Below are 27,391 nucleotides of genomic sequence, written 5' to 3'. Positions count from 1 at the left end.
TTTATTCCAGTAGTGTCTGGGAGCCCCAGTCACAGACCAAAGCCCCACTGCACTAGGCACTGTACAAACTAATTGCCTCTGCCCATAAGATCTTAGCCTTACACTGGAGGATCTCAAAGTGCACTAGAGACACTAATCCTTATTACACCTCAAGGCATATGCCAGTTTTAAAGATGGTGAAACTAAGTTATGGAAAGGTTACATGAGTTACCTAGGGCCATACACAGTAATCACACAACTTGTTCCATTTTGAAAGATACCAGAGGTAACCTATGCTTAAAATGCGGGATTACCATTAGAACTGGTAATCTTGATCAAAATGGGAGAATATATGTGTGTGACCGAGGGTAGTAATCAATGGCAGAGCCAGGAACAGAGTTCAGGTCTAACACTGTCCTGTATTCTAACCACAGTTAGACAAGGCACTCCCTTAAGGTATAATCAGTTTAAGAATTAAACAACAACAAGGTTCTAATAAACAAATTATGCCTTGAATCTAAAGGTACAAGAAAGAATGTCAAGAAGGGAGAGTTCAAAGTAAAATAATTGTACTATACTGGTACCACGCCCCAACCCTGTAATTGGGTTTGCCTACATCGGTCCAACTGCAGGATCAGGGCCTAAAACAGACACCCAGGACAAGGTGCACAGAGACACAATTTTTAAAATCATCCATGCAGGTTTGTTTCAAGGTGATCCAGGATGAACACGCATAGTCTATTGTAGGAATTAATTACATTAAGTGATGAGTGGAAAGAGCAGGATCTCTGTGGTCTATTATCAAATTAACACCTCATTTAGTCTAAGTCAGTAACTTTCAACTCAAACCACTGCAGTGAAATCATTAACAATCTAGATTAGTCTATCCAGTTCAAAAATCCTGGATGGCATCTACAAAAGAAACAAATTTTGCAGCACAATGCTACTCTTAAGAGAAAAATATTTCAATTCAATACATGCTTAAATCTGCAGTTGTCCCCATTTTTCACAAGTACAAAATGAGTTTACTTTAGCTATCTGCTAAAATGGCACCTCCAAAACAACTGAGACCCAAAACTTAACTTGCCAACCTCAGAAGTGTTCCCCATAAAACAACAGTCAGGTAATGCAGATCCCAAGTCTGACTACTTCAGCCAAGCCATTGCTGGCCCTCTGTACCAGCTATGCTGATGAATTCTATTAACACAAAGCTAATATAATGTAATGTAATATTTAGTAACACAGGTGCTGTACATTCTGCTGGACAATATTGGACATTTAATCTAGCAGTTATGTGGAGTGGAATAGTGTCCAAAGGACTGCAAGTGTGTTAAGGCTCACCACTTTCACTGAAAAGATTTTTCTAAACAAACCTTCTTTCCTAAGATGTACACTAAAGCAGTGCTTTATGCTTGCCTGTTGTTCCCTGTGCATCAGCAGGTATCTAGTGAACACTAGGGAGCTAGGCTCACTCCTGCTGACATTGATGATATACAAATAAGGAAGTAAACAAAAGTGAACCATGTTGTCTTCTGTTTAAAACAGGAAACAAACCCATCTTTGTCAAATAGAAGACAAATCTTGCTGGTCAGGTGGCTGAACATCCCTGCTGAAAAATTCAAAGCCATTAACAGCTAAAGACATTCTTCCATTTGAACTGGTATTACTCATACACATAGTTCTTCAAAACACTACATCAAACAGTTAAATTGGTCCTTAAAATAAGATTAACTTTTCATATGCTGTACTAGCTCTGTCAAATATAAGTAAAATGTCATACCTAGTACATGCTGCAACTTTAAGCTACTTCAGACTGAGCAGTGTCAGAAGACACAAAGCTTATGTTTAAAGATGCTAACACGCATGCTATCTCATATGTAAATCAGTCTGTCTCTGGTTATATACCTCAGTAAAGTTGACTGGAACTGCAGGGTATAAATGAGGGCAGAATCTGGCTCCAAGTAGATCCAAAATAATAAAGATACGGCAACTGCTTACAGCAGCAAAAATCATGGTTGGCTTGCCTGCAACTAACTGAATGAAGCTGATCTAACCATTTAATGATACCAGCTCATTAGTATTAAACTGGGCAAAGATACGGTTACTACAGATAAGCTCTAAAAAGTTCAGTGTAAATATGCTTTAGAAGTACAGGAGGTATTTTGATTTTTTTTTTTTTTTAAGAGCAAGGAAATGTTTTTTGTTTTTTTGTTTTGTTTTTTTAAGAGCAAGGAGCTTTGGAATTGTCCTCTAGATCGGGGTGGGCAAACTTTTTGGGCCAAGGGCCACATCTGGGTGGGGAAATTGTATGCAGGACCAGGGCAGCAGGTTGTGGTGCGGGAGGGAGTGCAGGGTGCAGGAACGGGCTCAGGGCAAGGGATTGGGGCAGAGGAGGGATGCGGGGGGGTGCGGAGTGCAGGGAGGGCTCAGGGCAGGGGTGCAGGAGGGGTGCGGGCTGCGGCATGGAGCTCAGGGCAGGTAGTTGGGGTGCAGGAGAGGTGCAGGGTGAGGCAGGGGGCTCAGGGCAGGGAGTTGGGGTGCGAGGTGCAGGCAGGGGGCTTAGGGAGGGAGTCGGGGGGCAGGGTGCAGGAGGGGTTCGGGCTCTGGCCAGGTATCGCTTACCTAAAGCAGCTCCGGGGAGGTAGCAGCGCGCACCGGGGCGGTCGCAGCGCGCACCAGGGCCAGGGCAGGCTCCCTACATGCCTGCCCTCGCCCCACGCTGCGCTGCTCCGGGAAGCAGCAGGCACCATGTCCCTGTGCAGCCCCTGGGGGAGGGGAGGCACAGGGCTTCGTGCGCTGCCCTTGCCACGCCTCCAGGTACCTCCCCCGAAGTTCCCATTGGCCTCAGTTACCAGTTCCTGGCCAATGGGAGCTGCAATGGGGGGGCGGTGCCTGGAGGCAAGGGCAACGCACAGAGCCCTCTTGCCCCTCCCCCGAGGCCCCAGGGACATGGTGCTGGCTGCTTCTGAGAGTGCCGCGCAGCCTGCGGCACCACGGGGGGCAATCCTGCTGGCCAGATCCAAAGCCCCGAGGGGCCGGATCCAGCCCGTGGGCCATAGTTTGCCCATCCCTGCTCTAGAAACAGATGTTCAAACATGTAATATCTTTTATTGGACCCACCTCTGTTGATGAAAGAGACACTTTCAAGCTACATGGATCTCTTCTTCAGGTCACAGAGCTCTGTGTATCTCAAAAGCTTGTCTCTTTCACTAACAGAAGTTGGTCCAATAAAAGATATTACCTCACCCATATTGTCTCACTAATATCCGGGGACCAACATGGCTACAACTACATTGCAAACAACACTAGCAACTAAGCATACTATTTACAATATAGGATTTTAAAAAATAATAATTTCAACCCCTTCATTACATTTTCTGTTTCCAAAACTATCACGGGTTTGATGAGGATTTAAGAACAACCAGATGAGTAACTGACTAAAGGAGGAAGTTGGGCTTCTGATGTAAAACCCAGTTCTCAAACTTGGCCACAATAATGAAGAGCTGACTTAGAGCAGTTGAGATGTGGTCAACTGACCACGACTGTATCCTTCCTGAGAGGCTAAAAGAATGTTTTCCCAGATTGGTCAAACTTCAGATCCAGTCACCAAGACTGGTGTCAATCTGGCTTTTATATTTTTAAAAACTCCTTGTCTTGCAGCTCTTATAAAATGGCTTGAGGAAAATTATACCTACCAACTGATTGTAGGTGCTCTGTTTCAGCAGCAAGACACTCTCATGTGGTAAACTTTTCCCCCCTACGTTCCTACTTTTTGATATTTTGCCACAAGTTACTTTATTATACTGGAAGTGGCAAGAAAGCTGCTTAGATACTTGCATCCCTAGATTTTTAAATCATTGAGCTGTGCAGAGTTAAATCCAAGCAGTTTCATTGCTAATCATGGGCTGCGATGCCTTCTGTACATCATATGGGATGATAATATGGCTTCAGAGGAGCCATGTCCTGTATATATTATTGTTAACAGTTTAGATGAGGGTATTCTAAAATCAGAGAGATTAAATACAGAAAGTGATCTGCTGAGTGATCTGGCTAGTATTATAGGAAAAAGAACCTGCTTGTACAGGACAATTATATCTAACACCTTCAGCTAGAACAGCAAAATGAATGGACATCACCACCATATGTGGGATCTTACTTAAAGGCAAAGCATCTATCATAGCAAGCACTATGAGCTTAAGATTCCAATCTGTAAAGAAACCTGAACTCGTGTCTAGAAAGATGCTGACCTATTTCAGAATCCGTTCAATAAACGTTTGTACCAAGAATCCCAATGACATAAGCAAGAACAGCTATAGAAGCATCTGAATACAGGTTGACAACAGCTAAGAACACCAAAGGTGGGATTTTCAATAGTGCTCAGTGTTATCCTAAACTAGAAAAAGTGTAATCCTTGATGTGATTTCTTGTAGAATTTTAAAATCTCCAAAGTTCTGTAAAGAGCAAGCTCAGTGAAACTGAAGGTAATGTTCCCCAATAGTGCTCATAGTTACTGCAATAGCTCTGAACTGTTCTAAAGCCAAAAGGCATGAATATATAACAGCCACATCTCGCTTGTAGTACGTTCAGAACTTGGACTTGTATTTATGTTACCCAGTGTAACACACTATTACTCTAATTCCTTTTTGGTTCCTGACAACTCTACAACTCTTGTGCTAAAAGACTGAGTTGGGGCAAGTTTACACTACAAAATTAGTCAACCAACTTTACGTCGATGTACAGTCACTGCAATAACTGAATCCATTTTACAATTCCACACTCTGCTCCTTGTGTCAGCAGTGCACGTCCTCACCAGAAGTACTTGCACAGATTTAACTGCTACTGTGCGGGCTTTGTGGAACAGTTTCTGAAAGGCAGCAACAGTCGATGTTAGCAACACAGTGTCTACACCGACACTGCGTTCACCTAACTACGTCAACTTAAGCACTACGCCTTTCACGAAGGTGGAGTTATTAAGTCGGTGTAGTGGGCGAGTTACGTAAGTGGGAACTACATTTTAGTGTAGTCGCTTATAGAATTAGGTCAACGTGAGACAGCTTATGTCAACCTAACTCTATTGTAACCAGGCCTAGGACATCCAACCTCAAACACCTAATTGTCTTCAATTGAATAAGAATGGATTATTTGTCTCCCCTGCCCCTCTTTCAGTACTTGTCTATTTCCTTTTCCTGGATACTTATTCTGATAGAAGTTTTAGATAAGCCAGTAACTTTACTGCCTTTGGGAGTTCACTCCTAAGGATCATATGGAAAGAACACTGAAACCTTTGACAACGGAAGCACAGAGCACTCCTACCAGAAACCAAATACCAGAGATCTGGGCCTAACAGATGGTCTCTCTCCCCCCAGTCCAGCAGAGTACTCCACACCATTGGGGTAGGGCAGAAGGGAAGGGTGGAGTATCATTCCATATAGCACAAACTCCTCCAGTTAACTAAGGTATAGTGCTGATGGTCTCTTTGGGGTGACAGAGGGGTGACTAAGTAGATGATGTTGACTGAGAAAATAAATGGATCCCCAGGTTTGCTAACATATAATGAGAGGTGCCTCCGAGGGAGATATGAGTGGCAAGTTTCAATCCTGGTCTTTTCATTCTTTGTCAAAAACAAAAGGAACATTTTTACTTAATCTGGTCTACAAAGCTCATGGGCTAAATCACTGTAAAAGCAAAAACTGATCCTTGATCATGAGCATGATCTAGAGTGTCCCATTTATTTTCTGTTAATGAACAGGTTATTATTAGTTGTGCCTCTTCAGTATTCTCCTTTGAGGAATAAGATGTTCAGTAACTTTGGAGACCTTTGGGGTCCAGACAGCATTATTATTAGGGCCCTACCAAATTCCTGGCCATGAAAAACATGTCACACACCACGAAATCTGGTCTTTTGTGAGCTTTTACCATACACTATACAGATTTCATGGGGGAGACCAGCCTTTCTCAAATTGGGGGTCCTGACCCAAAAGGGGTTTGCAAGGGAGTCGCAAGGTTATGGGGTAGGGGTGTGTCATGGTATTGCCACCCTTATTTCTGCACTGCTGCTAGAGTGGCACTGCCTTCAGAGCTGGGTGGCTGGAGAGCAGTGGCTGTTTGCCAGGCACCCAGGTCTGAAGGCAGTGCCATACCAGCAGGAGCGCAGAAGTAAGGGTGGCAATACCATACCATGCCACCCTTATTTCTGTGCTGCTGCCTTCAGAGATGGGCAGCCAGAACATAAGAACGGCCACACTGGGTCAGACCAAAAGTCCATCCAGCCCAGTATTCTGTCTTTTTACAGTGGCCAATGGCAAGTGTCCTAGAGGGAATGAACACAACAGGTAATCATCAAGTGATCCATCCCGTCGCCCATTCCCAGCTTCTGGCAAACAAAGGCTAGAGATACCATCCCTGCTCATCGTGGCTAATAGCCATTGATGGACCTATCCTCCATGAACTTATCTAGTTCTTTTTTGACCCGTTATAGACTTGGCCTTCACAACATCCTCTGGCAAGGAGTTCCATAGGATGACTGTGTGTTGTGTGAAAAAATACTTCCTTTCGTTTGTTTTAAACCTGCTGCCTATTAATTTCAATTGGTGACCCCTAGTTCTTGTGTTATGAGAAGGGGTAAATAACACTTATTCACTTTCTGCACACCAGTCACAATTTTATAGACCTCTATCATATCCCCCCTTAGTTGTCTCTTTTCCAAGCTGAAAAGTCCCAGTCTTATTAATCTCTCCTCATATGGAAGCCATTCCATAGCTCTAATCATTTTTGTTACCCTTTTCTGAACCTTTTCCAATTCCAATACATCTTTTTTGAAATGGGGCGATCACATCTGCATGCAGTATTCAAGATGTGGGCGTACCATGGATTTATATAGAGGCAATATGTTATTTTGTATTATCTATCCCTTTCTTAACGATTCCTAACATTGTTTGCTTTTTCGACTGCTGCTGCACATTGAGTAAATGTTTTCAGAGAACTATTCACAATGACTCCAAGATCTCTTTCTTGAGTTATAACAGCTAATATAGACCCCATCATTTTATATGTATAGTTGGGATTAGATTTTCCAATGTGCATTACTTTACATTTATCAACATTGAATTTCATCTGCCATTTTGTTACCCAGTCACCCAGTTTTCAGAGATCCTTTTGAAGCTCTTCACAGTCTGCTTTGGACTTAACTATCTTGTGTAGTTTTGTATCATCTGCAAATTTTGCCACCTCACTGTTTACCCCTTTTTCCAGATCATTTCTGAATATATTGAACAGTACTGGTCCCAGTACAGACCCCTGGGGGACACCACTCTTTATCTCTCTCCATTCTGAAAACTGACCATTGATTCCTACCCTTTGTTTCCTTTCTTTTAACCAGTTATCAATCCATGAGAGGACCTTCCCTCTTATCCCATGACAGCTTACTTTGCTTAAGAGCCTTTGGTGAGGGACCTTGTCAAAGACTTTCTGAGAATCTAAGTACACTGTATCCACTGGATTCCCACTGTCCACATGCTTGTTGATCCCCTCAAAGAATTGTAGTAGATTGATGAGGCATGATTTCCCTTTACAAAAACCATGTTGACTATTCCTCAACAAATTATGTTCATCTATGTGTCTGACAATTTTGTTCTTTACTATAGTTTCAACCAGTTTGCCCGGTACTGAAGTCTGTAATTCGGCCTGTAATTGCGGGGATCACATCTGGAGCCGTTTTTAAAATTGACGTCACATTAACTATCCTCCAGTCATTTGGTACAGAAACTGATTTAAATGCTAGGTTACAAACTATAGTTAGTAGTTCTGCAATTTCACATTTGAGGTCTCTTCAGATTTGTCACCTAAAAAGAAAGGCACAGGTTTGTGAATCTCCCTCACATTCTCAGCAGTGAAGACTGATGCAAAGAATTCATTCAGTTTCTCTGCAATGGCCTTATCGTCCTTGAGTGCTCCTTTAGCATCTCAATTCTCCAGTGGCCCCACTGGTTGTTTACCAGGCTTCCTGCTTCTCATGTACTTAAAAAAAAAATTTGCTATTACTTTTTGAGTCTTTGAATAGCTGTTCTTCAAATTCTTTTTGGCCTTCCTAATTATATTTTTATACTTCATTTGCCAGAGTTTATACTCCTTTTTATTTTTCCTCCCTAGGATTTAACGTCCACTTTTTAAAGAATGCCTTTTTGTCTCTCACTGCTTCTATAACTTTGTTGTTTAGCCATGGTGGCTCTCTTTTGGTTCTCTTACTGTTTTTTTAATTTTGGGTACACATTTAAGTTGAGCCTCTATTATGGTGTCTTTAAAAAGTTTCCATGCAGCTCGCAGGGATTTCACTTTTGGCACTGTACCTTTTAATTTCTGTTTAACTAACTTCCTCATTTTTGTGTAGTCCCCCTTTCTGAAATTAAATGCTACAGTGTTGGGCTGCTATGATGTTTTCCCCGCCACAGGGATGTTAAATTTAGTTATATTATGGTCACTATTACCAAGCGGTCCAGCTTTATTCACCTCTTGGACCAGATCCAGAGTTCAATTTAGGACAAAATCAAGAATTGCCTATCTTCTTGTGGGTTCCAGGTCGAGCTGCTCCAAGAAGCAGTCATTTAAGGTGTCAAGAAATTTTATCTCTGCATCCCATCCTGAGGTGACATGTACCCAGTCAATATGGGGATAGCTGAAATCCCCCATTATTGCTGACGGGGTTTTTTTTTTTTTTATAGCCTCTCCAATTTCCCTGAACATTTCACAGTCACCATCATCATTCTTGTCAGGTGATTGGTAATATATCCCTACTGCTATATTCTTATTATTAGAGCATGGAATTACTATCCAAAGATTCTATGGTACAGTTTGGTTCATTTAAGATTTTTGCTTCATTTGATTCTATGCTTTTTTTCCACAAATAGTGCCACTCCTGCACCAGCATGACCTGTTCTGTCCTTCCGATATATTTAGTACTCTGGTAGTACATCAGAGAGTGGCGGCTGCTGACTAAGAGCCCAGCTCTGAAGGCAGCAGCTCAGAAGTAAGGGTGGCAATACCATACCATGGCGTCCTTACTTCTGCACCGCTGCTGGTGGAGGCTCTGCCTTCAGAGCTGGACTCCTGGCCAGCAGTTGCCTATCTCGGTTTGCCCAGCTCTGAAGGCAGCACTCCCGCCATCAACAGTGCAGAAATAAGGATAGCAGTATCGCAACACAGGACAGAAGCAACTTTGTCTGTACAAAGTGCAAGTTGGTCTCCATATTGGAAGAGAAGGTTCAAGGTCTGGAGCAACAGGTATCGACCCTGCGTTGCATAAGAGAAACTGAAGATTTCCTGGACAGACGTCAGGATATGCTTCTACAGACACAACGTTCTGAAGATTCAGAGCAGGCTGCACTGCGGGGACAGGAGGATGGTGAAGAAATTTGGCAGCATGCGACCTCCAGAAGAAGAAAGGGGAGTGTCCATGTACCAGCAATGCAAATACAGGTAAGTAACTGTGTTAATGTTCTTTCCACAGGTACTAATGCGGAGAGTGGACTAGATGACACACCTGGGGGAAGGGAACAGAAGGAGACTCCGCCGATTGGAAGGCATGAGATGCACTGTCCTAAGGTTGGGGGTTCCACGACCACCGCTCCCAAGAGAAGGAGGCGGGTGGTGGTGGTCAGGGACTCTCTCCTCAGGGGGACTGAGTCATCTATCTGCCGCCCTGACCGGGAAAACCAAGAAGTCTGCTGCTTGCCAGGAGCTAAGATTCACGATACGACGGAGAGACGGCTGAGACTCATCAAGCCCTCGGATCGCTACCCCTTCCTGCTTCTCCACGTGGGCACCAATGATACTGCCAAGAATGACCTTGAGTGGATCACTGCAGACTACGTGGCTCTGGGAAGAAGGATAAAAGAATTTGAGGTGCAAGTGGTCTTCTCGTCCATCTTCCCTGTGGAAGGAAAAGGCCTGGGTAGAGACCGTCGATTCGTGAAAGTCAACGAATGGCTATGCAGGTGGTGTCGGAGAGAAGGCTTTGGATTCTTTGACCATGGGATGGTGTTCCAAGAAGGAGGAGTGCTAGGCAGAGACTGGCTCCACCTAACAAAGAGAGGGAAGAGCATCTTTGCGAGCAGTCTGGCTAACCTAGTGAAGAGGGCTTTAAACTAGGTTCACCGGGGGAAGGAGACCAAAGCCCTGAGGTAAGTGGGGAAGTGGGATACCGGGAGGAAGCACGAGCAGGACCATGCGAGAGGGCAGGGCTCCTGCCTCATACTGAGAAAAAGGGACGATCAGCGAGTTATCTCAAGTGCCTATACACAAATGCAAGGAGCCTGGGAAACAAGCAGGGAAAACTGGAAGTCCTGGTACAGTAAAGGAATTATGATGTGATTGGAACAACAGAGACTTAGTGGGATAACTCACATGACTGGAGTACTGTCATGGATGGATATAAACAGGAAGGACAGGCAGGGCAGAAAAGGTGGGGGAGTTGCACTGTATGTAAGGGAGCAGTATGACTGCTCAGAGCTCAAGTATGAAACTGCAGAAAAACCTGAGAGTCTCTGGATTAAGTTTAGAAGTGTGAGCAACAAGGGTGGTGATGTGGTGGGAGTCTGCTATAGACCACCGGACCAGGGGGATGAGGTGCACAAGGCTTTCTTCCGGCAACTCACGGAAGTTACTAGATCGCAGGACCTAGTTCTCATGGGAGATTTCAATCACCCTGATATCTGCTGGGAGAGCAATACAGCGGTGCACAGACAATCCAGGAAGTGTAGGGGACAACTTCCTGGTGCAAGTGCTGGAGGAACCAACTAGGGGCAGAGCTCTTCTTGACCTGCTGTTCACAAACCGTGAAGAATTAGTAGGGGAAGCAAAAGTGGATGGGAACCTGGGAGGCAGTGACCATGAGATGGTCAAGAAAAGAGAGCAGCAGAATACGGACCCTGGACTTCAGAAAAGCAGACTGACTCCCTCAGGAAACTGATGGGCAGGGTCCCCTGGGAGAACAACATGAGGGGGAAAGGAGTGCAGGAGAGTTGGCTGTATTTTAAAGAATCCTTATTGAGGTTACAGGGAAAAAAAGCATCTCGATGTGTAGAAAGAATAGCAAATATGGCAGGCGACCAGTTTGGCTTAACAGTGAAATCTCTGCTGATCTTAAACACAAAAAAGAAGCTTACAAGAAGTGGAAGATTGGACAAATGACCAGGGAAGAATATAAAAATATTGCTCGGGCATGCAGGAGTGAAATCAGGAAGGCCAAACCACATCTGGAGTTGCAGCTAGCAAGAGATGTTAAGAGTAACAAGAAGGGTTTCTTCAGGTATGTTAGCAACAAGAAGAAAGTCAAGGAAAGTGTGGACACCTTACTGAATGAGGGAGGCAACCTAATGACAGAGGATGTGGAAAAAGCTAATGTACTCAATGCTTTTTTTGCCTCTGTCTTCACGAACAAGGTCAGCTCCCAGACTACTGCACTGAGCAGCACAGCATGGGGAGTAGATGACCAGCCCTCTGTGGAGAAAGAAGTGGTTCGGGACTATTTAGAAAAGCTGAACGAGCACAAGTCCATGGGGCCAGATGCGCTGCATCCGAGCGTGCTAAAAGAGTTGGCGGATGTGATTGCAGAGCCATTGGCCATTATCTTTGAAAACTCATGGTGATCGGGGGAAGTCCCAGACGACTGGAAAAAGGCTAATGTAGTGCCCATCTTTAAAAAAGGGAAGGAGGAGGATGCGGGGAACTACAGGCCTGTCAGCCTCACCTCAGTCCCTGGAAATATCATGGAGCAGGCCCTCAAGGAATCAATTCTGAAGCACTTAGAGGAGAGGAAAGTGATCAGGAACAGTCAGCATGGATTCACCAACGGCAAGTCATGCCTGACTAATCTTATTGCCTTCTACGACGAGATAACTGGCTCTGTGGATGAGGGGAAAGCAGTGGATGTGTTGTTCCTTGACTTTAGCACAGCTTTTGACATGGTCTCCCACAGTCTTCTTGCCAGCAAGTTAAAGTAGTATGGGCTGGATGAATGGACTATAAGGTGGATAGAAACTTGGCTAGATTGTCGGGCTCAACGGGTAGTGAACTATGGCTCCATGTCTAGTTGGCAGCCGGTATCAAGTGGAGTGCCCCAAGGTCCTCGGGCCAGTTTTGTTCAATATCTTCATAAATGATCTGGAGGATGGTGTGGATTGCACCCTCAGCAAGTTTGCACATGACACTAAACTGGGAGGAGAGGTAGATACGCTGGAGAGTAGGGACAGGATACAGAGGGACCTAGACAAATTAGAGGATTGGGCCAAAAGAAATCTGATGAGGTTCAACAAGGACAAGTGCAGAGTCCTGCACTTAGGACGGAAAAATCCCATGCACCGCTACAGACTAGGGACCGAATGGCTCGGCAGAAGTTCTGCAGAAAAGGACCTAGGGGTTACAGTGGACGAGAAGCTGGATATGAGTCAACAGAGTGCCATTGTTGCCAAGAAGGCCAATGGCATTTTGGGATGTATAAATAGGGGCATTGCCAGCAGATCGAGGGACGTGATCGTTCCCCTCTATGCGACGTTGGTGAGGCCTCATCTGGAGTACTGTGTCCAGTTTTGGGTCCCACACTACAAAAAGGATGTGGAAAAATTGGAAAGAGTCCAGCGGAGGACAACAAAAATGATTAGGGAACTGGAACACATGACTTATGAGGAGAGGCTGAGGGAACTGGGATTGTTTAGTCTGCAGAAGAGAAGAATGAGGGGGGATTTGATAGCTGCTTTCAACTACCTGAAAGGGGGTTCCAAAGAGGATGGATCTAGACTGTTCTCAGGGGTAGCAGATGACAAAACAAGGAGTAATGGTCTCAAGTTGCAGTGGGGGAGGTTTAGGTTGGCTATTAGGAAAAACTTTTTCACTAGGAGGTGGTAAAACACTGGAATGTGTTACCTAGGGAGGTGGTGGAATCGTCTTCCTTAGAAGTTTTTAAGGTCAGACTTGACAAAGCCCTGGCTGGGATGATTTAGCTGGGGATTGGTCCTGCTTTGAGCAGGGGGTTGGACTAGATGACCTCCTGAGGTCCCTTCCAACCCTGATATTCTATGATTCTATCATAGCCCTACAATATCCTTGCAGAGCTCCCCCCAAACCTCCTTTTTTGGATTAGGACCCCTACTATTACAAGACTGAAATTTCAGATTTAAATATCTGAAATCGTGAAAATTATTTTTAAAATCCTAATGACCATGAAATTGACCAAAATGGACCATGAATTTGGTAGGCCCCTAATTATTATACAGAAGATGTCGCCAATCACACCAAATTGATCTTTTTGTGCTTTTACACTACAGCTGCGCTAACCCACAGAGCTGAAAGAATCTTGCAGTACTCCACAGGGCAGGGCCTTCGGTGCTGATGTAACTGCCCATCATCAATGAATGACAACCTCAAAAGAATTAACTAGTGGTCTTCAGCTAGTCTGTGGAGCTGGCCTCCCCTCACAAATGAAAGAGTAAAAATTCATAGCCATTATCAATTTGGAGAAGAGTCATAATTCCATCACTCGATGGAAATTATCCATCATACACACTGATGTCTCTTAGTGCTGAAACAAGCCTAAAAGGTAGCAAAACATCTGTCCAGATACTTCTGGAGTTGCTCAGCAACCACACTGAGAAGCAGTGAGGCAACACTGATTTAGTGGGGAAAGTACTTCATCACTGGTTCTTATGTGTTATCATGGTTTGTACGCTGATCTCAAATAGTTGGTATCTATGCCACAATGCCCTCCCATTTCCAAGCCAGGTGCTTCTGTGCCATGCTGGATGAAACAGGGTCAAACAGGCAGGAGAGAGGGAGAATCTCTGCTCCTCACTTAAGAGAGTTCTTACAGGAAGCCAGAGTGGGTCTAATAACTGCACTTTTACAGCAATGACACCTTAAGTGAGAAAAGTTCAACTACAGTTCACTGAACATAACAATGGCCATACAACAATGGTCCGTCTAGCTCAGTATCTTGTTTTCTGACAGTGGCTAATGCCAGGTGCTTCAGAGGGAATGAACAGAATAGGGCAATTATTGAGTGAATCACCCTGTCGTCCACTCCCAGCTTCTGGCAGTTAGAGGCTGAGGGACACCCAGAGGATGGGGTTGCATCCTTGACCATCCTGGCTAACAGCCATTGATGGACCTATCCTCCATGAATTTACGTAATTCTTTTTGAACCCAGTTTAGTTCTGGCCTTCACAATATCCCCTGGCAATGAGTTCCACAAGTTGATCGTGCACTGTGTGAGGAAGTATTTCCTTTTGTTAGTTTTAAACCTGCTGCCTATCAATTATGTTGGGTGACCCCTGATTCTTGTGTTATGGAAAGGGGTAAATAACACTTCCTTATTCAGTTTCTCCATACCATTCGTGAGTTTATAGACCTGTATCACATCCCCCCTTAGTTGTCTCTTTTCCAAGCTGAAAAGTCCAAATCCTTTTAATCTCTCCTCAGATGGAAGCTGTTCCATACCCCTAAGCATTTTTGTTGCCCTCCTCTGTATCTTTTCCAATTCCAATATTTCTTTTTTTGTGATGGGGCGACCACAACCACATGAGATATTCAACGTATGCGTATACAATGACTTTCCATAGTGGCACTATGGTATTTTATGTCTTATTATCTATCCTCTTCCCAATGGTTCCTAACATGCTGTTAGCTTTTTTTTTTAATGCAAATAGCTTCTCAGAGTTAGGGGGTTCCAACTGGAGTCCAGTTACAGGGAAACTCCCAGCCTGCCCCCCCCCTTTTTTAAATTAAGCCCTGTTAACCAATTTTTGAAGTTCAGTTTCTGTATGCAATAGCAGCAAATGAGGTGGAGACATCACTGCAAGGTCCGTTGAAGCTAGGGGCTGGCTACCCCTCCATATATCCTTAAAAGGGCCACGGGCTACTGCCCAAGAAGACGTAGACTAGTCAGTCCTAACATCCACAGCACCTCCCTTCACTGATAATGCATTCCCCTGACCCTTCACATCAAACACTTGGTTGCCCAAAGCGTCATCTTCCCCATGCCATACCCATTCATTTGTTTTCCTGTACTCCATATTAACACCACCATCCACACTGGGTCCTTCTAATAATCCACCTCCTTCCAGGCCCCTCATAGCCTGACTTATGCAATACCTCACTGTTCTTTCTCTTCCAGCACCATGGGCCCCCATCTCTCTTCATGCTCCCACAAATTACCTGACTCCTCCCAAATCCCACTCCTCTCATGGTGTTCCCTCACACCATCTCTTTCTGTCCCCTTTCCCATCTAAGGAAGGAACTGGTAGGACTCAGGCTGAACATAGTGTCTGGACTTAAGCCCTGGATCACAGACTCAGACAAGGAACCCACCTCTCCCCCCCACCACTAGTTGAGCTTCCCCATGTGAGTAATTCCCAAAATATGAACCAGTCTTCTCTAAGCAAAGGGACATCTTGCCCATTGAGAGCTGAGGTTTCTGAGCTGGACATCTCCACATCATACAGGCAGGGATTCACCAGCACAGGGAAACTAAGCATGAGGAAGGAACTTCCTGTCCCTCCCTAATCGTTGCTCCCTACCCCCAAAACTTATATCCCCATTGCCTGTTCTTCACTCTTATAAGGCCAAAGTTGCACATACAAATGACTCACTAAGCACTCCTGCCTCAAGTTCAACAGCCCCACTAGTTCCCAACCTACACCAGGCCCCTTCCCTGCCCAACACCCAAAGGTCCCTCATGCCTCCTGAGCTCACTATCCCTTGTGCCCTCCTTCCCTGAGTCACATCCTGGCACCCTGTGACCTCCTTGCTAGCTGGTTTCCTCCACTCCCAGACTTCTCTACAGTACAAACAGAGTATTGCCTAGTACCCGCAAACAAGCAGCGGCTGGTAGCTAGGGGAGACATTTGTCTGCCTCAAAGGTTGGCCGGTGGAATACTAGAGCATTGTATCTAGGGATCTAAATAGCGGTTAAAAAAAGTAACCATGTAACCGATTAAAATTTCATCAGTTACACGATTAAACTCTTAACTGAAGAACTAGCAGGGGTCGGGGATGCTGCAGCACCCCCACGTTTTACACAGGGCTCTGCCGCTGGCCCCCGCGCCTGGGAATCCTGGCCCACCGCCGCAGCCGAGGACTCCGCCGCCCTTGGCCCACCGGTGCCCGCTGCTGGACCCTGCAGCAGGGACTCCACTGCCCTGGTAACTCCGTCATCTACTGCTGGCCCCTGCAGCTTGCCGCCGCACCCAGGGACTCCGCCCAGGGTGGAAGCCCGTGTCCTAGGCTTCCAGGTGCAGTGGAGCTTAATCGTTAACTGTTAACCAAAACTGATCAGACTGGTGCTTATCGGTTAACCAGTTAAACTTTTACATCCCTAATTGTAACCCATATCAATCTTCCACTTCCTGTTGTTGTAAAGGGAAGAGGCATTTTTCAAATATGACACGCTTTACCTCTGGAATAATGACAGCTTAAAGAACTTTAGAAAAAGATTATTACATTAACTGTCCCAGGGCTTGTCTACATTACCTGTTGAATCGACGGGCAGTGATCAATCCAGCAGGGGTCGATTTATCGCGTCTAGTCTAGATGCAATAAATCTAACACCGAGCACTCTCCCGTCGACTCCGGTACTCCACCAGGGCGAGAGGCACAGGCAGAGTCGATGGGAGAGCATCAGCCGTCAATTTACCGCAGTGAAGACACCACGGTAAGTAGATCTAAGTACGTCGACTTCAGCAACATTATTCACATAGCTCAAAATGCGTAACTTAGATCGATCCCCCCCCCTCCCGCCGCAGTATAGACCAGGCTCCAGCCTTTAAGGATTTTGTTTATAAAGCTTGAGTCTCCTTGGCTGAATTGTAGCTTACCCATGGACTCTAGGGCTTGTCTATAATCATAAGTTGTACCTGTTTAAATCTGTAAAAACTCAATTAAAGTAAACCAGAGTAACTGAGTGTGCTAACACACTTCCATCTGTTGTAGCTTTTGCCTGTAAAGCAGGCTTAAACAGTTATGAGTGTCCACTCAAAGTTGTACCAGTTTGACTAAGTTGGTACAAAAATCACATCTTTTACTATTCAGTACAACTTTGTGTAGAGCATGCCAAACACTGTATTTGGAGGCCTTCTTTGTCTTGCCTATACTCCAAGAGCCTGTGCTGCTTTATTCCCAAACAAGCAGGAACTTCATGTTAGGTTTGCCAGGAAGAACACATGATGCCAGATAACTTCCTATACATACACACACCACACATGTGGATGTGAGAGCCATGTAATATGCACTGTTGACCACCTCATCTGCCTACTAATCTATCTTTGCAAAGACTAATTCCAATATGGAGCAGCCAAGCAGCTAACACTGAAGTCCAGCAGATGTTTCCCTTCCCTAAAATATAACTCATCAGAAAAATTCATACTACACATAAGACCTCTAGTCAAGTTAAGGTTCAATGTTTCATCTTTTCGGGACTATTATAACAGGCATTTAAACAACTAGGCATGGGGTCAATCCCAGCTTTACATGGGGTACACAACACATGAAAGATCCTGACATTTTAAGTGTGCATGAGATATTTTAGATCACTTTTTCCATTTCAAATCTCTCCCCCTAACTTAATAGTAACTAATGCACTGGGCTTTGCAGGCACAGGGTTACAAAAGGGACCGTGATACATTTTTTAAAAACTCTAAACTTCAAGTTTTCTCTGCAACACATGTAGCAGAATATATGCTAGCATAACATGAAGTATTTATCACAGGGATGGGCAAACTTTTTGGCCTGAGGGCCACATCTGGGTATGGAAATTGTATGGTGGGCCATGAATGCTTACAAAATTAACAATTCAGAGATATTCAAATAAATTTTATTTAATAAAGATACGTTTTAGAGGAAATAAACATTAAACCTTACTTACCATTATAAATATACCATCATTAAGTATTACAATAATTAAACCAAACTTACCTCCTTTCCACGCCCTCTTTGACTAATGTGAACAATGCAGCTGGCCCTAGCCAACTACTCTTTGTTTTATCCTCAACAATGGAAAATTAACACTACTAAAACAGCAGTCACCTAAGCCAACAAGTAGCAGGCACGTGGGCTTACACGTTCCAGGTTCTGATGGTGCGTTTGGGTTGTGCAGCTGCAGTAACATGCATGCCCTCACGCAGGTCCCACCTGAACATGTGGGAGCATCATGCAGGTGGAGCGGTGCAAGCCCCCAACCCCGTTCCCGGGGGGCCGGATTAAAAGGTCTGAGGGGCTGGATGCAGCCCACAGGCCGTAGTTTTCCCATCCCTGATTTATCAGCACCAAATGGGAGGACCTGCAAAACTCTCTTTGCTTCTCTGTTCAAGAGTAACATACCTCTCCCAAACTCATACCAATAAAACCTTTAAACTACATCATTTATTCTAAGGCTACCTCTAAACTTAAAATGCTACAGCAGCACATCTGCAGCACTGCAGTTGTGCTGCCGTAGCACTTCAGTGTAGAGACTCACTACAAAGATGGGAGAGTTCTCCTGTCACTGTAGCTAATCCACCTTCTTGAGAGGTGGTCGCTAGGTTGATGGCAGAATTCTTCCATCAAATCATCTATACTGGGGGGTTAGGTTGGCTTAACTACATTGCTCAGGGATGTGGATTTTTCACACACCTGAGTGATGTAGCTGGGTCGACTTAACTTTAAGTGTAGACCTGTACTACGTTTACATGAAAAAAAAATTAAGAGAAACATAAAACAAAAAGTCTGCTCTTCATCAAAGACCCAAGACAGGTGTCCTAAAAAACTTACAGTAAAAGCTGAAATTTCTTATGCGAAGTGCCACTTGTTTGCACAGCACCAAGGAGTTCAACTCAGGACAGGCTTACAGACACAAAAATACCAATCAAGGAAAAGACAATATTTACCTAGATGAACTTTAGAAAGTCACCTGCTCAGTCTGGTACATGACTTGCTATCGCTTCATTTTCAAACAATTTTTCTGAACCGTTTGCGTAAGTACTATACTGAGGTGGACAGTAATCTCTGACGATTAATTCTGAAAAGAGGGGTACCATAAAAGAGAGCTATGTAATTGATTATACTCGATTTTCACACCAATGAATCCTCTCACAAATGTAATGGAGAACAGACTTGGGCATCAAGGGGATTGACTCTCTCTTGTGAACACGACAGTGTCTTTCACTGGCAGGTATAAATAAGTTTTTGATTTCACAGCTGTATGCCTATTTTTCAGTGTAAACTATTCAGGATATTAAAGGAATTGTTTCTCTATATTAAAAAAAGAGAAGAGAATTCAAACTATTAATATTCCAGTATGTTTTCTGAGATTGGCAGGGAGTTGATGAGAGCGCTCTTTTCTTTTCACTGCTTTCTGAGCCTGTGTATTAGCCCCTTTCACCTTTTTCTGAGGGGTAGGATACATACATAGGCTAGATAGATAGGATGTATGTATCCTACCCCTCAGAAAAAGGTGAAAGGGGCTAATACACAGGCTCAGAAAGCAGTGCAGTTAAAAAAATCATTTTAAAAAAGGATTTAGACTCATTTACATATTGCTAGTTCTTTATTTCCCCCTTTAGTCTTAAATTGCTAATGTGGACATTTATAGTTGTTAGTTTCTTAATAGTTAGAATTTTAGATTTTACATAGATTTTTTTGTGTGTTTCACATTTTCAGCTTATGACTATTTTAAAAGGCAAATCCATGACTACCTTAACGTCCTTACTTGTGAGAAAACCTGAAACACAAGACAGATAAGCAAATAGCTTGTGCTATACTTAAAAAACAACACTACCTTCTTATATACTAAATTTCAACATCTCACAGCCATTGTGCTCCAAACAGCTCACATTCCTCAGAGTCTGCCGTATGAAGTCAGTAGGTCATTTAGGTGCTTTCGAAAATTCCACATTTAGAATTCTAACTTATTGGGGTCCTATTTGTGAAAACTTTGGCCGGTGTATAAATTTCACAACAGCTAAGATGTGCTGAAAGTGTAAGTCTTGTTTGTTAACTCTGAAGCAATTTTGTTTTGAAGTGGCAAAGATTTGCTACTAAAAAGTTGTTAAACTATAATTTTAGTCCCTTGTGCTGCAAATACTTACACACATGCTTTAAGTACATAAATAGTCCCACTGAACTCAAGAGGACTAGTCGTGTGTACTGTTACATACTGCTTAAATATATCTGTGCACAATAGTGTTTTTTTTCCTATAGCAGTCTTCTGAAATTCTCAGATGATATATCCTACTACTAGTGACATTAAAATAATAGTTTATTTATACACTAATAACGCAAATTTTCAAGTTAGATATATGTACAAAGCTTCAACCTGAGAAATCAAAAATTTGTGTTTTTCTTAAATTGAGTTAATTCTCCTGGATTTGAATAACTACACCTTGCCATTAAGTGCAGATATGCCATCAATCCTTGTTAAGTAGTCTTCCTCCAAAAAACCAGTTGGGCCATAGGCGAGACCCTTGCAGTGTAAGGAATACACTACTCTACCAGAGCCCTAAGAAGAGAGGATCCTGTCTACACCATGTTAACACTTCCAAACGGTAACATGATTCTGGGCATTTCTGCAAGCAGTCTCACCATAATATAAAATTGAAGCTTTCGTATAAGTTTGGGAAAGCAGACACACACACTGTCCTTTTGGCCAGGGAAAGATTAACTGAATTGCAAGCACCGAAACAATAAGGTTCCAACCATAGCTCTTCCTCTGACTTACTATTCCTTTGTCCTTCACAACCCTTATTATGAGTCAAGGCTTCATATTGCTATCGTGATGTACTATCATTCACCCATTTGACAGCTAAAAGAACTTGCATAAGATCACTTGTGGCAGAGTTAGGAACAGAACACAGCCCTCCAGTACACCAGTGCCAAGTCTCTTTCACTTTGCTATCATTTTTCAGAAGGAACATGCTAAATCAAATGCTTCTGTAACCCATGCTAATAATGTGGCTCTGCTACCTTCTAGCTGCTAGACCACATAGCTGTTTGACTCTGCCATTGCTTCCATGCCAGGAGATCTGGTTCTGTCCTCTCAAGGTATGTCTACACTACAAAATTAAGTTAATTTTATAGAACTTGATCTTTAGAAAGCGATTTTATACAGTCTATTGTGTATGTCCCCAGTAAGCGCAGTAGGTTGGCAGAGTGTGTCCTCAATACCATGGCTAGCATCAACTCACGGCGTGGTGCACTGTGGGTAGCTATCCCACAGTCCCCACTACCTATTGGAATTCTGGATTAAGCTCCCAATGCCTGATGGGGCAAAAACATTGTCGAGGGTGGTTTTGGGTACATGCTATCAGTCTCCCCTCCCTCCTTGAAAGCAACGGCAAACAAAATCGTTTCATGCCTTTTTACCATAGCATGGCAAGCATGGAGCCCGCTCAGCTCAGTGCTGCCGTTGTGAGCACTGTAAACACCTCGCGCATTATCCGGCAGTATGCGTAGAATCTGGCTAGGAGATGCCAGCATGAGGACGATTGTGAGGAGGACATGGATACAGATATTCCTGAAAGCACGGGATGTGGCAATTGGGACATCATGGCGGCAGTGGGGCAGGCTGATACAGTGGAACTCCGATTCTGGACCTGGCAAACAAGCACAGACTGGTGGGACCGCATAGTGTTGCAGGTATGGGATGATTCCCAGGGGAAGCAAAACTTTCACATGTGTAAGACCACTTTCCTTGAACATTGTGAGTTGCTTTCCCTCGCCCTCAAGCGCAGGAATACCAAGATGAGACCTGCCCTGACAGTTGAGAAGCGAGTGGTGATAGCCCTGTGGAAGCCTGAAACGTCTGACTGCTACCGGTCAGTCGGGAATCAATTCGGAGTGGGCAAATCTACCATGGGGCCTACTGTGATCCAAGTAGCCAAGGCAATCAGTGACCTTCTGCTGGCAAGGGCAGTGACTCTGGGAAATGTGTAGGTCATAGTGGATGGCTTTGCTGCAATGGGGTTCCCTAACTGTGGTGGGCCAACCTAATCAGAGGCATCATTACATTTGGCTATACTATCTCTAGCAATTAGATCACAATTTGCTCCCTGAGGAAGAGAAATCAAGAATCCTGATACTCAGGATTCAACTGCTCTAATCAATAGCCCGAACGTGTTATTTTTTTCCTTTATGGATTCATCCACAGCCTGCCTTCACTGCTTCAATTATTCTGATAGCAGAAGAAGAAACAGTGTGAGCTGTGGATCAAAGCACCGCTGATGACTTCTGGGGATGAAGAAAAATATCCATATACTAGCATACAGGTCATTAAGTAAGGATTTGTGTTAATGCGAATATCCTTTAGGAAAGGATGTGGCACTTTAGAATGTTTGAGGCTGGGCAAAGCCTGGGAGATTTTGCTTGCATGAAAAAGGAGTGGAAGACCCTGCCTGTGAAAGAGCCAAAAAGTTCAGAGCTACATTAAGGCCTTGTCTACGCTACACAGATTTGTTGATGCAAGTTAAGCCGACAATCAGAAATCGGTATAATTACATTGCTTGAGCACATTCACACAACGCTCCTTCTGTTGGCGGATCACATGCACAGTTGGTGCTCTAGGATCAACAGTGAGAGCAGTGCACTGTGGGTAGCTGTCCCACTGTGCTACTCTCCACCCTCTACAGCTAGGAGTTGTGGGAAGACAAAGTGGATCACAGTGCATCATGGGTGCGGGCTCAACATCCCAGGATGCAGTTTTTTCCGTCCCAGCATTCCATAGGCTTCCGAATGCATTTCGTGGCATTTTTCAAAAGCCCCTGCTTACTGTGCACCCACCATCTGTCTGAAAGGATGGATCCCACACTGCTTTCTACTGTTGTGGTCACTGTTATGAACACATCATGGATGGTCATACAGTATATTATGAATTCCCAATCTGAACAGAAATCAGAGTTGCCTGACCTGCTGTGTGCCATTGAAAGAAACAATGCCCCATTACTTTTGGCATTCAAGGAACAGTTGAATATGGTGGACCATTACTTTTGGGCTCAGGAATCAAGGACTGAGTAGTGGGATGACGAGCAGTGGCTACAGAACTTTCGGATGCAGAAAGCCACCTTCCTGGAACTGTGTACAGAGCTCACCCCAGCACTGCGGCACAAGGACACCAAAATGAGAGCTGCCTTCTCAATGGAGAAGCATGTGTCAAACGCTGTGTGGAAGCTGGTGACTCCAGACTGCTACCAGTCAGTTACGAATCAGTTTGGAATCAGGAAGTTGACCACTGGGCCTGCGGTAATGCAAGCGTACCAGGCCATCAATCGCATCCTCCTATGAAGGACTGCGACTCTTGACAATGTGCATGAAATATTGGATGGCTTTGTGGCAATGGGATTCCCTAATTGCAGTGGGTTGATAGATGACACCATATTCCAATTTTGGCCCCAGACCATCTTGTGACAGAGTAGATCAATAGAAAGGGGTACTTTCTATAGTATTGCAGGCGCTTGTGGATTACAGTGGGCATTTCACTGACATCAACGCAGAGTGGTCCAGGAAGGTGGATGACACACACATCTTCAGGAACATTGGCCTGTACAGAAAGCTGCAAGCAAGGACTTTCTTTCCAGTCAAGAAGATTCCAGTGGGGGGATGCTGAAATGCCCATAGTGATCCTGGGAGACCCAGCATAACCCTTACTTCCATGGCTCATGAAGCCTTACACAGGAAACCTGAACAGCAGCAAGGAGCACTTAACCAATAGACTGAGCAGGTGCAGAATGACCAGAGAATGTGCCTTTGGCAGATTAAAAGTGTGCTGGCGCTACCTTTGTGGCAGGTTAGACCTAAATGAGGAAAATATTCCAATGGTCATAGCAGCCTGCTGTGCACTCCATAATATTTGTGAGGCTGAATTTGAGCAGCCAGATACCAGGACTATTAGAGGGGCACAATGGGGGGATATTCAAATCAGGGAGGCTTTGAGGCAACATTTTGACAATAAGCATCAGTAATATGTCTTTCTATACAGCACTCTGTCATGCTCTGTTAATTTGCCGCCTTGGATGAAAATTGTTATGATTCCTAACCAGGATTTGTAGTCAGCAAATGATCAAATTGCCCTATGTATTACTACCGCAGCAACCACCATTTGTAGGATACAAATAAAGATGGCTTATCTTTAACAGAGTTTGTTTTTATTAACAGGTTTCAGAGTAGCAGCCGTGTTAGTCTGTATTCGCAAAAAAGAAAAGGAGTACTTGTGACATCTTAGAGACTAAAATTTATTTGAGCATAAGCTTTCGTGAGCTACAGCTCACTTCATCGGATGCATCCGATGAAGTGAGCTGTAGCTCACGAAAGCTTATGCTCAAATAAATTTGTTAGTCTCTAAGGTGCCACAAGTACTCCTTTTCTTTTTTGTTTTTATTAAATACCAATTAACAACACACACAAAAGACTTGGTGCAAAGGGAGATAAGAGTACAGGGCAGTGCAGGCTGTCATAGCTGTAAGTCCAGCTATCGTTTTGTAAACTGTCCAAAGGGATGGATTAAAGGGGTACCAGACTGTTCCAGAAAGTTGCAAGGAATGTGTGGGAGGAGCCTGGGGAGGTCCTGGAAAGCAGTTCTGTACTAGCTGCAGGGCCGGGGCAAGCATGCATGTGTTCTGCCTGGAGCATGATTAGGAACTTCAACGTCTCTGTTTGCTCCTCCATCACTTTTAGCATCCGCTCCTGGCTCTTTACAGTGTGCTCCTTGCTCTCCTTTCTTTCCTGCCTTTCTATTTTAAATTTTTCCTTCAGGGTTTCTCTCCATTCCCTGCATTTGCTTTTTCCAGCCTCTGAGGATTGGAGTACCTCTTGGAACACGTCCTCCTTGCTTCACCGTGGTAATTTCCTTATCTGAGGGAGGCACTCTGCCAGCATGTAGGGCATTCCCCTGAAAGCCACATCTGCAGAAGCACAAGAAACAATGCACAGAAGCATGACTGTTAGTTCACACACAGCACTGAATCATTATACTAAATATACCTCTTTTTACATACAAATCACTCTCTTACTGTCCCTTGACAAGCACACATCTCAGCAAACACCCTAAACATGAGTTCGGTTGGGGTAGGGGGCCTCAAGATGGAGCAAAGGGTCTAGGTGTTTTTTTTTAAGGGGATCACTGAAGGCAACTAGGGACAATATTGTAAATTTCACCACCATTTTCTACAGGCAGGGTCACTGAAGCCGATATCTCACTCTTGAGGGTAAGCAAGGGTGCATCTCCTGCACATGTGCAGATTCCGACCTGGTCTCCATGCTGCTCGCCTGTGTGCCACTTTGGTCCCTGCAACAGTGATTGCCAATTGACGCAGGAAAGTTTCTTACAACAGGGGAAGGAACAAAGCAGTTCTGCCAAAAAACCTTCAGCAGAGGATTGGTGAATACCTCCAGGAAAGTTTCCTAGAGATCTCTCTGGAGGATTGCCATGAAATCTTGGTGTGCATTAACACACTGTTCCACCGCACTACTTAGCTGCAAAAGGGAATGTGGAGCACACTCAAACACAACTAGTCTTGTACATTTCCATCCCTTCACCTACTGAAGAAATGGTCTGAAGTAAATAGTAAATGCAAAGTACTCCACTTAGGAAGGAACAATCAGTTGCACACATATAAAATGGGAAATGACTGCCTAGGAAGAAGTACTGTGGAAAAGGGATGTGGGAGTCAGAGTGGACCACAAGCTAAATATGAGTCAACAGTGTAACACTGTTGCAAAAAAAGTGATCATCATCCTGGGATGTATTAGCAGGAGCATTGTAAGCAAGACATGAGAAGTAATTCTTCCACTCTACTCTGCGCTGATTAGGCCTCAGCTGGAGTATCGTGTCCAGCTCTGGGCGCCACATTTCAGGCAAGATGAGGACAAATAGGAGAAAGTCCAGAGAATAGCAACAAAAATGATTAAAGGTCTAGAATACATGACCTATGAGGAAAGACTGAAAAAAGTGAGTGATTAGTCTGGAAAAGAGAAGACTGAGAGGGGACATGATAACAGTTTTCAAGTACATAAAAGGTTGTTACAAGGAGGAGTGAGAAAAATTCTTCTTAGCCCCTCAGGATAGAACAAGAAGCAATGGGCATAAATTGCAGCAAGGGAGGTTTAGGTTAGACACTAGGAAAAAATTCCTGTCAGGGTGGTTAAACACTGGAATAAATTGCCTAGGGAGGTTGTGGAATCTCTATCATTTTTAAGAGCAGGTTAGACAAACACCTCTCAGGGATGGTCTAGATAATATTTAGTCCTGCCATGAGTGCAGGGGACTGGACTAGATGACCTCTCGAGGTCCCTTTCAGTCCTGTTATTCTAGAATATAACCGAGCAGCAACAACTCAAAAAGATCACTTACCAGGGCTCTCCTCTCCGGCATCATGCGCGCCAAAGACAGACTGCTGGGACTGGTTAGACTCCTCCGGAGTGGAAAAGAGGTCCCGACTTGCTGCACGACCAGACGACCCTGCCATGGGCTCCACATTGTCCTTTAACTCAACCTTGTCATCCATGACTTTGTCCTCGGGATTGAATCCACTGTCTGCCACCTCCAGCCCTGCCGATGTATCCACCGGGCTCTTGGCAGTGGAGGTGGAGTCACCACCAAGGATAGCATCCAGCTCCTTATAGGAACAGCAGGTCTTTGAAACAGCACCAAAGCAACGGTTGGCCTCCCTTGCCTTCTGGTATGCCTGCCTCAGCTCCTTTATCTTCACATGGCACTGATGAATATCCTGTTCATAGCCCTTAACCAACAAGTCATGAGAAATCTGACCATAGATATCCAAGTTCCTATGGCTAGAGCGGAGCTGGGACTGCACAGCCTCCTATCCCCACAGTGCCAGCAAATCCAACAACTCAGGTGTGCTCCAAGCCGGAGAGCGTTTGCCATGTGGAGCCGCCATGGTCAGCTAGGAAGATGTGATGAGACCACTCCACGCCAAGCAAACAGGAAGAGAAATTTCAAGAATTCCTGGGCCTTCAGAGGGGGAGGGGTGGATGCCTGTGAACCTGGGTGAAGGGCAGCAGAGTTCAAACTGCTGACCAGAGCTGTCAGGATTGGCATTGTGGGACACCTCCTGGAGGCCATTTACAGTGACATAACCAAGCGCAGTGTCTACACTGATACTTTGTTGATATAACTTTGCCGCAAAAAGCTCTACAGCTCTCATTGAGGTGGTTTTATTTTGTCGGCAAAGCAGGAGTTTTGTTGGCAGAAGGAGCACTGCAGTGTGTACAAACTGTGTACTATGGACAAGGCCATAGTAAGATTACCTTTCCAGAAAGCCAGCCTTATTCTCAAGGTGTAACATTAGCACCTACAGGGACTAGATGCCTTAGGGCATTGCAAATGAGATAGAGTCTTTCACTTGTTAAGTGACCACTGTGAATCCTGCCCAGCTCAGTAAGGACA

The 27,391-nt window shown here is 44.4% G+C and overlaps 1 protein-coding gene across 1 annotated transcript in view; it reads right to left on the bottom strand.

Annotated features, from left to right (window-relative positions):
- Window positions 1–27,391, bottom strand: part of RFX7 (regulatory factor X7) — a 117,177-nt gene that overhangs the window by 76,663 nt on the left and 13,123 nt on the right. The gene's annotated exons all lie outside the window — the stretch shown is intronic.

The sequence above is a fragment of the Dermochelys coriacea genome, chromosome 10 (assembly GCF_009764565.3).
Source record: "Dermochelys coriacea isolate rDerCor1 chromosome 10, rDerCor1.pri.v4, whole genome shotgun sequence".
NCBI classification, from domain to species: Eukaryota; Metazoa; Chordata; order Testudines; family Dermochelyidae; genus Dermochelys; species Dermochelys coriacea.
This window is presented reverse-complemented; position numbering and strand designations above follow the sequence as displayed.